Source organism: Lethenteron reissneri, chromosome 46 (genome assembly GCF_015708825.2).
Source record: "Lethenteron reissneri isolate LAM-NWPU_2019-01 chromosome 46, ASM1570882v1, whole genome shotgun sequence".
Classification (NCBI taxonomy): domain Eukaryota; kingdom Metazoa; phylum Chordata; class Hyperoartia; order Petromyzontiformes; family Petromyzontidae; genus Lethenteron; species Lethenteron reissneri.
The window spans coordinates 5129709-5142986 of record NC_083824.1 but is presented as its reverse complement, the minus strand read 5'-3'; positions in this window follow the sequence as shown (position 1 = coordinate 5142986).

The window sequence follows — 13278 nt, the reverse complement described above, 5'->3', positions numbered from 1 at the left end:
GCGTAGGTCTTTTTTCATGGATGTGTGCATTGTTTAGCCTCTTGTCAATCCACTGCTGGATGAACACGCCATGTGGACAGACTGTTCCCACCATTGTAATGTGGGATTTACAACACAAGTTCAGGGCTGCCCGGGGGGGGGGGGGGGGGGGGGGATGAGCGCCATCCTGTTGGTTACGTGACTTTGACATGAGTGTGCAGTCGCCACGCAATAAAACAAACGACGTATTGTAAACTATTGTTGATATTAGCAGATAGGGCCCACTGAACCGTACAGTTGTTTTTCAGAAGCGAACTGGCCATAAATGACAGCTCAACGAAGCGGCTTATCACGTGGAAATGTATAGCGGCCAAATATTCTAAACGCGTGTTTCTATATGTTGGAGGGACGTACCGGAGAATTCGGAGAAAAATTCAACGCGACACACGGGGAGAGAGACATGCAAACTCCAAATATACAGCAGACTTCAGGGTTGTGATTAAACCCACGACCTCCTGTATACCAGGCGAGGTAGTTAACATTTCGCCACTGCGGCGCAATGATGAACGTGGTCCCTGTTAAAGCAATGTGGAATATACCATCTCTGGCCCAGGGCTGCCGCCTCACACTATATTGTGCTGCTGTCATCATCATCGCCACACGAGCCATAATTTATCCACTGCTGGATGAAGGCCTCCCCACGCAGTCACCATTCCTCACGGTCCTAAGATGCCACGATTCAACTCACTCCTACACATGAGCTCATTTCGTCACTCCATACCTCGTCACTCCATCTCCACGGTGGTTATCCTCTCAGCCACAATCCCTCCTTTGGCTGCCATTCAGTCACCAGCCTCGTCCAGTGGTCATTGTCCATTTTTTTTAGCAACGTTAGCAGTCAATATGTTGTCTGTGATTCGTGTTTGTTACCTGATCCGTGTGTTCCTCCTTCTGTCTCTCGTTGGAATTCCCCGCATGGATCTCTCCACGTGTCTTTGCTCACGTTGTTATTAAGATGTTAACCCATTTGATTTCCTATCGTTCATATTTCCGATCCATGTCAAAGCCCTATGAGTGGTGAATTACATCCCACCTCAGACAAGACTTTGGAATATAAAAATTGTTTATAATAATTTATTGCATTTTGCAAAACCAAAAAAAATCATATCTCCATTGACTTATGAACGCCTAAAATAAATGTTGAATGTCTGCAACAAGTATTTTTTGTGGTTGAAAGAGAGCTTTGCTTGCTGACTTCTTTTCGACTTAGCTGCCTTGTAATGAGGAATTTTCCCCTGGGTTTTAACCACGAGGTTGCTGCGTGTGCGAGTTTCAGTTCAATGTGCTGCGAGTGATAATAATCCACACATCACGCCACTGCACGTGACCTGCCGATAGGCAGCGGTGTTTCCATTCATGCAGCTGGGTGGACAAAGATTGGGAAATAACAGTGGGGGGGGGGGGGGTGGATTAAAATGGGGGGGGTCTAACAGTGAGGGTGGGGGGATCTAACAGTGGGGGGGGTCTAACAGTGGGGGGGGGGTCTAACAGTAGGGGGGGGGATCTAACAGTGGGGGGTGGGGGTCTAACAGTGGGGGGTGGGATCTAACAGTGGGGGGTGGGGGGGGATGTAACAGTGGGGGGGGGGTCTAACAGTGGGGGGGGGGGTCTAACAGTGGGGGGGGGGGTCTAACAGTGGGGGGGGTCTAACAGTGGGGGGGGGGTCTAACAATGGGGGGGGGATCTAACAGTGGGGGGGGGTCTAACAGTGGGGGGGGGTTCTAACAGTGGGGGGGGGGGTCTAACAGTGGGGGGGGGGGGGGGGGTGGGGGTCTAACAGTGGGGGGGGGGGGATCTAACAGTGGGGGGGGGTCTAACAGTGGGGGGGGGGTCTAACAGTGGGGGTGGGGATCTAACAGTGGGGGGGGGGGGGTTCTAACAGTGGGGGGGGTCTAACAGTGGGGGGGGGGGGGTCTAACAGTGGGGGGGGGGGGGTGGGGGTCTAACAGTGGGGGGGGGGATCTAACAGTGGGGGGGGGGGTCTAACAGTGGGAGGGGGGGATCTAACAGTGGGGGGGGGGATCTAACAGTGGGGGGGGGGGGGATCTAACAGTGGGGGTGGGGGTCTAACAGTGGGGGGGGGGGATCTAACAGTGGGGGGGGGGTCTAACAGTGGGGGGGGGGGTCTAACAGTGGGGGGGGGGGATCTAACAGTGGGGGTGGGGGTCTAACAGTGGGGGGGGGGGGATCTAACAGTGGGGGGGGGGTCTAACAGTGGGGGGGGGGGTCTAACAGTGGGGGGGGGGGGATCTAACAGTGGGGGGGGGTCTAACAGTGGGGGGGGTCTAACAGTGGGGGGGGTCTAACAGTGGGGGGGGGGGGATCTAACAGTGGGGGGGGTCTAACAGTCGGGGGGGGGTCTAACAGTGGGAGGGGGTCTAACAGTGTGGGGGGGGTCTAACAGTGGGGGGGGGATCTAACAGTGGGGGGGGGTCTAACAGTGGGGGGGGTCTAACAGTGTGGGGGGGGGGTCTAACAGTGGGGGGGGGGATCTAACAGTGGGGGGGGGGTCTAACAGTGGGGGGGGTCTAACAGTGTGGGGGGGGGGGTCTAACAGTGGGGGGGGAGATCTAACAGTGGGGGGGGGTCTAACAGTGGGGGGGGTCTAACAGTGTGGGGGGGGTCTAACAGTGGGGGGGGGGATCTAACAGTGGGGGGGGGTCTAACAGTGGGGGGGGTCTAACAGTGGGGGGGGTCTAACAGTGGGGGGGGGGGATCTAACAGTGGGGGGGGTTCTAACAGTGGGGGGGTCTAACAGTGGGGGGGGGTCTAACAGTGGGGGGGGGTCTAACAGTGGGGGGGGGGATCTAACAGTGGGGGGGGGTCTAACAGTGGGGGGGGTCTAACAGTGGGGGGGGGGTCTAACAGTGGGGGGGGTCTAACAGTGGGGGGGGGGGTCTAACAGTGGGGGGGGGTCTAACAGTGGGGGGGGGGTCTAACAGTGGGGGGGGGGATCTAACAGTGGGGGGGGGGTTCTAACAGTGGGGGGGGGTCTAACAGTGGGGGGGGGGGTCTAACAGTGGGGGGGGGGATCTAACAGTGGGGGGGGGGTCTAACAGTGGGGGGGGTCTAACAGTGTGGGGGGGGGTCTAACAGTGGGGGGGGATCTAACAGTGGGGGGGGGTCTAACAGTGGGGGGGGGGTTCTAACAGTGGGGGGGTCTAACAGTGGGGGGGGGTCTAACAGTGGGGGGGGGTCTAACAGTGGGGGGGGTCTAACAGTGGGGGGGGTCTAACAGTGGGGGGGGGGTCTAACAGTGGGGGGGGGGATCTAACAGTGGGGGGTGGTCTAACAGTGGGGGGGTCTAACAGTGGGGGGGGGTCTAACAGTGGGGGGGGGTCTAACAGTGGGGGGGGGGATCTAACAGTGGGGGGGGGGTCTAACAGTGGGGGGGGTCTAACAGTGGGGGGGTCTAACAGTGGGGGGGGTCTAACAGTGGGGGGGGGGTCTAACAGTGGGGGGGGGTCTAACAGTGGGGGGGGGGGTCTAACAGTGGGGGGGGGATCTAACAGTGGGGGGGGGGTTTCTAACAGTGGGGGGGGGGTTCTAACAGTGGGGGGGGGGGTCTAACAGTGGGGGGGGGGATCTAACAGTGGGGGGGGGTCTAACAGTGGGGGGGGTCTAACAGTGTGGGGGGGGTCTAACAGTGGGGGGGGATCTAACAGTGGGGGGGGGTCTAACAGTGGGGGGGGGGTCTAACAGTGGGGGGGTCTAACAGTGGGGGGGGGTCTAACAGTGGGGGGGGGTCTAACAGTGGGGGGGGTCTAACAGTGGGGGGGGGTCTAACAGTGGGGGGGGGGTCTAACAGTGGGGTGGGGGATCTAACAGTGGGGGGGGGTCTAACAGTGGGGGGGGGTCTAACAGTGGGGGGGGGGTCTAACAGTGGGGGGGGGGATCTAACAGTGGGGGGGGTCTAACAGTGGGGGGGGGTCTAACAGTGTGGGGGGGGGGGTTCTAACAGTGGGGGGGGATCTAACAGTGGGGGGGGGTCTAACAGTGGGGGGGGTCTAACAGTGGGGGGGGGGTCTAACAGTGGGGGGGGTCTAACAGTGTGGGGGGGGGTCTAACAGTGGGGGGGGGATCTAACAGTGGGGGTGGATCTAACAGTGGGGGGGGGGATCTAACAGTGGGGGGGGGGTCTAACAGTGGGGGGGGATCTAACAGTGGGGGGGGTTCTAACAGTGGGGGGGGGATCTAACAGTGGGGGGGGATCTAACAGTGGGGGGGGATCTAACAGTGGGGGGGGGTCTAACAGTGGGGGGGGGGTCTAACAGTGGGGGGGGGGTGGGTCTAACAGTGGGGGGGGGTCTAACAGTGGGGGGGGGGTCTAACAGTGGGGGGGGGTCTAACAGTGGGGGGGGTCTAACAGTGGGGGGGGTCTAACAGTGGGGGGGTCTAACAGTGGAGGGGGGGGGGATCTAACAGTGGGGGGGGGGTCTAACAGTGGGGGGGGTCTAACAGTGGGGGGGGGGGTCTAACAGTGGGGGGGGGTCTAACAGTGGGGGGGTCTAACAGTGTGGGGGGGGGTTCTAACAGTGGGGGGGGGTCTAACAGTGGGGGGGGGTCTAACAGTGGGGGGGGTCTAACAGTGGGGGGGGGTCTAACAGTGGGGGGGGTCTAACAGTGGGGGGGGTCTAACAGTGGGGGGGGGTCTAACAGTGGGGGGGGGGGGGTCTAACAGTGGGGGGGGTCTAACAGTGGGGGGGGGTCTAACAGTGGGGGGGGTCTAACAGTGGGGGGGGGGTCTAACAGTGGGTGGGGGTCTAACAGTGGGGTGGGGATCTAACAGTGGGGTGGGGATCTAACAGTGGGGGGGGGGTCTAACAGTGGGGGGGAGGGTCTAACAGTGGGGGGTGGGGATCTAACAGTGGGGGGGGGGGGTCTAACAGTGGGGGGGTGGGGATCTAACAGTGGGGGGATCTAACAGTGGGGGGGGGGGTCTAACAGTGGGGGGGGGGTTCTAACAGTGGGGGGGGGGTCTAACAGTGGGGGGGGTCTAACAGTGGGGGGGGGGGTCTAACAGTGGGGGGGGGTCTAACAGTGGGGGGGGGTCTAACAGTGGGGGGGGGTCTAACAGTGGGGGGGGGGTCTAACAGTGGGGGGGGGGTCTAACAGTGGGGGGGGTCTAACAGTGGGGGGGGGGGTCTAACAGTGGGGTGGGGATCTAACAGTGGGGGGGGGGTCTAACAGTGGGGGGTGGGATCTAACAGTGGGGGGGGGGTCTAACAGTGGGGGTGGGGATCTAACAGTGGGGGGGGGTCTAACAGTGGGGGGTGGGATCTAACAGTGGGGGGGTGGGGATCTAACAGTGGGGGGGGGGTCTAACAGTGGGGGGGGGGGCTAACAGTGGGGGGGGGGGGATCTAACAGTGGGGGGGTGGGATCTAACAGTGGGGGGGGGGGATCTAACAGTGGGGGGGAGGGTTCTAACATTGGGGGGTGGGGATCTAACAGTGGGGGGGGGATCTAACAGTGGGGGGGAGGGTCTAACAGTGGGGGTGGGGGGGATCTAACAGTGGGGGGGTCTAACAGTGGGGGGTGGGGATCTAACAGTGGGGGGTGGGGGGGATCTAACAGTGGGGGGGGGTCTAACAGTGGGGGGTGGGGGGGATCTAACAGTGGGGGGTGGGGGGGATCTAACAGTGGGGGGTGGGGATCTAACAGTGGGGGGGGGTCTAACAGTGGGGGGGGGGGGTCTAACAGTGGGGGGGGGGGATCTAACAGTGGGGGGGGGGTCTAACAGTGGGGGGGGGTCTAACAGTGGGGGGGGGGGATCTAACAGTGGGGGGTGGGGGGGATCTAACAGTGGGGGGGGGTCTAACAGTGGGGGGGGTCTAACAGTGGGGGGGTGGGGATCTAACAGTGGGGGGGGGGGGTCTAACAGTGGGGGGGGGGGATCTAACAGTGGGGGGTGGGGGGGATCTAACAGTGGGGGGGGGATCTAACAGTGGGTGGGGGGTCTAACAGTGGGGGGGTCTAACAGTGGGGGGGGGTCTAACAGTGGGGGGTGGGGGGGATCTAACAGTGGGGGGTGGGGGGGATCTAACAGTGGGGGGTGGGGGGGATCTAACAGTGGGGGGTGGGGGGGATCTAACAGTGGGGGGTGGGGATCTAACAGTGGGGGGGGGTTCTAACAGTGGGGGGGGGTCTAACAGTGGGGGGGGGGATCTAACAGTGGGGGGGGTCTAACAGTGGGGGGGGGGGTCTAACAGTGGGGGGGGGATCTAACAGTGGGGGGTGGGGGGGATCTAACAGTGGGAGGGGGGGGTCTAACAGTGGGGGGGGGTCTAACAGTGGGGGGGTGGGGATCTAACAGTGGGGGGGGGGGTCTAACAGTGGGGGGGGGGATCTAACAGTGGGGGGTGGGGGGGATCTAACAGTGGGGGGTGGGGGATCTATCAGTGGGGGGGGGGGTCTAACAGTGGGGGGGGGGGTCTAACAGTGATGGGTGGGGGGGATCTAACAGTGGGGGGTGGGGGAGATCTAACAGTGGGGGGGGGTCTAACAGTGGGGGGGGGGGATCTAACAGTGGGGGGGGGGTCTAACAGTGGGGGGTGGGGGGGATCTAACAGTGGGGGGTGGGGGAGATCTAACAGTGGGGGGGGGTCTAACAGTGGGGGGGGGGTCTAACAGTGGGGGGGGGGGGATCTAACAGTGGGGGGTGGGGGGGATCTAACAGTGGGGGGGGGGATCTAACAGTGGGTGGGGGGTCTAACAGTGGGGGGTCTAACAGTGGGGGGGGGGGGTCTAACAGTGGGGGGTGGGGGGGATCTAACAGTGGGGGGTGGGGGGGATCTAACAGTGGGTGGGGGGGATCTAACAGTGGGGGGGGGTCTAACAGTGGGGGGGTCTAACAGTGGGGGGTGGGGGGGATCTAACAGTGGGTGGGGGGGATCTAACAGTGGGGGGTGGGGGGGGTCTAACAGTGGGGGGTGGGGGGGATCTAACAGTGGGGGGGGGGATCTAACAGTGGGGGTGGGAGTCTAACAGTGGGGGGGGGGGATCTAACAGTGGGGGTGGGGGGGATCTAACAGTGGGTGGGTCTAACAGTGGGGGGGGGGGGATCTAACAGTGGGGGGGGGGATCTAACAGTGGGGGGTGGGGGAGATCTAACAGTGGGGGGGTCTAACAGTGGGGGGGGGGATCTAACAGTGGGGGGGGAGATCTAACAGTGGGGGGGGGATCTAACAGTGGGGGGGGGGATCTAACAGTGGGGGGGTCTAACAGTGGGGGGTGGGGGGGTCTAACAGTGGGGGTGGGGGGGATCTAACAGTGGGGGTGGGGGGGTCTAACAGTGGGGGTAGGGGGGTGGGGATCTAACAGTGGGGTGGGGGGGGGATCTAATAGTGGGGGGTCTAACAAACGATCCCATTATTTGAACTGCCGTGTAATGAGAGGCAAAAGTAACGTCTGGACCAAGGGCGTCCTACATTATTCAAATTATATATTGAAAAAAAACTTGTTTTTATTGTACTCAAGCGCGGAAGCGTGGGGATTGCATCCAGCGTCCCCAGCGCCGTGGGCTTCGTGGCTCTGACCGATGCAACGGGGTGAGCGCGGCTCCAACGCAGCTGCGGCCTGTGCCTTCGGCGAGAACCCCAACGCGGTCGAGTGTGGTCGACATCGTCGCCACTGGATCCGAACGAAACTCGCCTCCGGCAACATCCTCATTCCGCTTTGTGCCGCGCCAAACAAATTCAAATGAATCGCCCCACCTCTGGTCACGCGCGTCCGTGTCTTTTTTTTGTTGAGAACGTGGTGGTGGTGGGGGTGGTGGTGGGTAGGCGGAAAAGGTGTGCAGCACGTGACGGTGCCACGTCGTTTTATTTTTTTACTTTGTCCACAAAATATGCGGTCAGGTGAGATTATCATACCCAGGCAAACAACACGTGATAGCAATGCGTGGGTTTTTTCGCAGTTGCGCTGTACAGGGTTTGTCCAGGATGTCTTGCGACTCCCGTTTAATTATCTCCAACTTTACATATTTCCTGTAGACAGAGTGTCCCAACGAGCCATCAGGTCTCTTCTCGATAAAAACATCCAGGAATGGTAGCTTGCCATCATTTTCCACTTCCATGGTGAATTTGATAGATGGGTGTATGGAATTGATGTGATTGAGAAATTGGTTCAGTGCTGGCAGGCCATGTGGCCACCCACACGGATGCCTATCTTAAGCCTGACTCCCACCACCATCCAGCCTAGAAGAATTCCCTCATCAAAACACTACACCATAGGGCCCGTTGTATATCCGACCAGCACCACCTAGCCAGTGAGCTGGAGCACGTACACCAACCCCTCTGGATGAATTGATATTATGACCATATAATCCGCAAAGCTGTCTCCCCAGCCATGGGGAGACAACCATCTGAGGATCCAATCAAACCAATCACCTTGCCATACATAGCAGGGGTTACCAAAACGATTTACAAAATCTTAAACAAACACAAAATCCAGGTTCGTTTCAACACAGTACACAAAATCCGTGATTTGATCCCATCTGTAAAGGATTTGATTCCTGACATGCAATACCCTGGTGTCTACAAACTAAGTTGTGGCTGCGGCAGCAGTTACATTGGGGAAACGAAACGACATGTCTCGGACCGTGTTGACGAACACAAGGCGGATCTGAAACATGGTAGGACCAATACCTCTGCCGTTGCTGATCATTGTTTTAACGCTGTGGGCTCACACGAAATGGATTTTTCTAAGACGAAGGCACTCTGCAAACCCACCGGCTATCATCAGAAATTTGTTCATGAAGCCATCCAGATATATAAACATAGACACAACTTCAACCGAGAAGATGGGTACAAACTGAACAATCATTGGAAGGACGTTATTAACCAGTAAAGTCTTAACTGACTATGATGTTTCCATCCGACCTGCCAATGTCAGCTGTTATTTCTGACTCTTTGTGTGTCTCTCTCTGTGTCTCCCTCTCACCATGTGTACCTCTTGCTCTTAGGGATTTTTTTTATTCCTGTTGCCCGGCTCTCTGACATTGACATGCTAATCTCTCACATTTACATACAAATCCCTTCTCTAGCTCCGCCCACTTACCCTTGGGTTGGGCCCACCAAAATCCTATATAAACTCTTGTTGCAGCAGCTCTTTCTCCTACGTCAGCAGTCCTCCTGCTGTGTTTGTTTCACACCTGATGACGGTTGCTTGTGTTGCGATCGAAACGTCGTGATCTATTATTTCTTCTACCTACGTGACTTTACCGAAGGAACCAAAGAGTATGGATTCCTGCAGTCACAAAAGCTTCAAATCAAGATTCTGTAGAACTGATTTTTGTGTTTAGTTTGTTGTCCTTCCACCGGCACCTCCGATTAGCACGGTTGGTTAGGTACTGTGCGAAAGAAGTTTAACATACGTACATTGAAAAAAGTGAGGCTATTTATAGGTTTCTGTACTCGGGTGGCAAAATTCCACAGGTAACTGAAGTCCGATTATGAGAATACGTTCATGATGGTAAAACGAAATCTGGTGCCATTTTCGTAACTTTTCAATCTCCAATTAAATAAAACTGCGTCATCGGATGATCAGTCGAGTCGTGGGAACGTCTCCTTAACTTGTTTTTTATCGTCTCGCGAGACAGGTTTTTACGAAACGTTATTGTGGTCGTAACTTTAGGGCATACACGCGAAGAAGAACTGAAAATCATGGGTGGCTGAGTGGCCCAAATATTTTTTGGAACACTGTTGCTGACCACAGGCCCACAATGTTAATAGGACAGCAACAAATGGCATGATCAGAGTTGTAATAGATATCAGTTTATACTACATTGAGCACTCTACCTCCTTAACCTCTGGATTTGAAGCTTTCGTGACTGCAAGGATTCATATTCTTGGGTTTTTTCGGTAAAGTCACGTAGGTAAAAAAAATAAATTTAAATTAATAAAAGTAAAATAATAAAAAAATCACGACATTTCGGAGGCAACACAAGCCTCCGTCTTCAGGTGGAACCGTCACAGCACGCTCGCTGTATCAAGTAAATGAGAAATTCCAAGAGATCCGACCCCGTATATATAACCTCCTTCCATTACTTTCTTAAAGCCTCACCTCTTCTCTATTTCAACATTATCTTCCTCTTCCCTCCCTCGCCCTTCCATTCCTTTTCGTCCCTCCCCCGTATAGCCATTTCGTGATTCTCAAGCACAGCTCTATCGCTGTCACTCACTCCTAAATCGTTGTAGCACTGCCCCTGTCGACTCAATCGTCAACTCTATCATTCAATTCTGTCAGCGTTTTGTAAGCGTTGTAAGCCAAGTCAAGCTATGCCTTGAGTGAACGCACTCTATCAATATAGATTCGATTAGATTAAATTGGGCGAAGTTATACGAACTTGGAAAAAGAAGATGATGGGAGGGAATATCACAGCCGACGAAGCAGATAAGTGTTGTTGCCTGCAGCGTGGTCGATGAACACTGAATGAGACGAAAGTCAGTTTGGTAAACATAAAATATTGTTTTTGTATATACCGGCATTATTGTCATGAACCCTCCATCAGCTAACACGATTGTCATGCTTATAAAAAATATTGCAGTATTTACGTGCCAATGTATTGATCAATTTCTGACCAATAAAGACTTTTTATGACTGAATTTAACATCAAAATATGTCGGCTTACACAAAAGCATTTAAGTTTAATCGGGTATTAAAATCTGGTCTAAATGGGTTATTTCCACGTAGAAAAAATTGGGTCTGGCTACTTTTGACGTGTACAATTTTTCAAACATCTTCAAAGAAATCTATTTCAACGGATTAAATAAAGTGGGCTACTGTTAATATTTGAAGAATTATTTTTTTAATTTATATGTAAAAAAGTCTTTCAAAAGACCGCATTGACATGGACGCATTGTATGAATGGTAATGTTTCGTGTAATTAGTGAGTCGTATTGTTCTTACAATTTACTTGTCAGGTTAAATGTATATATTACTTGTGTTGGTTCTGTTTTAATAATGAGTGTGACATTTAGTTTGAAGTTGTCTTCATTACTCTCTGTCCAAAATATCTTATCTGATTACACGCTGCCAGTATTATTCGATTTTGTAGAGGACATCCACTTGATCGAAATCCACCATGTCCCCCCGCCCCGTGACACGCGTGCTCTAACAGTCTGGTAGGCCGAGCCGTCAACAAGGGCAGAGGAAGCTCACATAAACGGTAACAATGGTAGTAGCAATAGCAGAGTGATAAGGAGGCAACTGTTCACTGTGTCCCAGACTCTGATTCAGCACCATTGAGACCCTGGGTTCGATTACGGGGTTCGGCCAGCCGTGAATACGGCATGATCTTTGTCTGTGGGAATTCGTGAGCTTATTAGGCTCAGCCGAGATTTTGAACAACAGTATAATATGGTCCCACTCTGCCACCTGTCCTAATTTGAGTACATTTTACAGGGAATTAGAAGGCTGATTCAGTGAGTGATGTGTCATTGCATTTGGTAATAGTGTCATCTACAAAAAACACTGTTTAGGAAGGCAAGAAATATCCTGCTCAACAATTGTTTCCTCGTTATAATTAGAATAATAATGATTTATAAGGCGCCCTCAAACAATGCATCTCAGAGCGCCGTGCACGTAAAGGAGGAAACAACAGAGAATTAATTCTAGATTTGAAGTTTTCGTGACTGCAAGGGTCCATTAAATCACGACGTTTCGGAGGCAACACAAGCTTCCGTCTTCAGCTGGAACCGTGACTTCAACTGAGAAGTAACCCGGGGGAGAGACTAAAGAGACGAGATAGAGAACTGGAGAGGCACGTTTACAACATGTTGTGTCTTCAGCTGGGTCTTCAAATCTCCATCGACTGTGAGCTCGCGATTTCTCCTGTCGCAGGGAACTGCAGAGTTGTGTGGCTGAAAGAACCTCAGTGCGGCGAGGATGTAGACGTGGGAGAATGAGTCAAGGAAGCTCCCTTTAGGCAGATAATTTAGAATCATGAAATAAATGATCATATGGTGAAATATGGCATCGGATCGCGATGAATGACAACGCAAAAACTTGAGTAATCGCTTTAATCTGCAGGCTGTGGCGATTTTCCCCACAGGCAAAGTCACATGATGCTTCTCTCCACCCACGCCTGTTCCGTTGGGACACGCGCAGCTGATGTCAGCAGATAAAAATACCTCCGCCGCGCTCAGGTAGAGACTCGCATTCTGCCGTGAGGCGGTTCATCAAGGGACCCGTGCCACCGATTATCACGGTTAGCCACGCACGGTGGGAGAAAGAGTGAGAACTATATTGTTGTGTTTTTCAGCATCTATGATAAAAGCCCGGCGTTCCTGTTGTCCGTCAACTGAATGATAAGAGCCTTTCAGAAGACCTGATTCAAAAAGTTACAAAAAGTGGAGCCCACCCGCCACCAGATGTGGGGGTGAAAAGTTGATCCAACTTGGTTACAACAATTGTCGACCCCCCCCCCCCCCCAAAAAAAAATGTCACCCCCCCTCCTCAAAATAATTGTATTTCTAGCATACATATATATGTCGACACACCCTACATACAATAGAGTCAGTAGTATTGGGGGCGTTGGTGGGGGGGGGAAGAGGACATCATTCTAGATTTGAAGCTTTCGTGACTGCAAGGATTCATACTCTTAGGTTTTTTCGGTAAAGTCACGTAGATAAAAATAAATAATAAAAATAATAGAAATAATAATAGAAACATTTCTATTATTTATAAAAATTAAAATATAAAATAATAGAAATAATAATAGAAATATTTATATTATTTTTCTTTTTATTATTTACTTTTACCTACGTGACTTTTCCAAAAAAACCTAAGAGTAAGAGGACATCAGTGGGGGTGACAAGCGTGGCGTAAAGCGCCGAGAAGCCCTTCGTGGGAGGGCTACGAAAGGCAAAAAAATTAACCCGTAAAAACAAAGTTTTTTACTATAAATCCTTTATATGCGTGGCGGCTAGAGTCCTCTCGTCCTCTGGCTTGAGATGGCTGCCACCTATGGGTCAGATGATTGTGTGTCAGCATTAACCAATTGGTAAATACATATTTAAATGTTTTTCCCTAAACAGTGTAACATTTTGGAATTTTTTTCACGAAAATTCATTGTCACGCACAACGAGTCTGTGTGCAAAATGTCAGCTCGATTGGATCACGGGAAGTGGGTTAAAAAACGACCGAAAGATATGCACGGTCGTAAGCAAGAAAGCAAGCACGCAAGCAAGCGAACTTAATATAAAGGATTTAAAAAGGACCCATACACATAACTGAT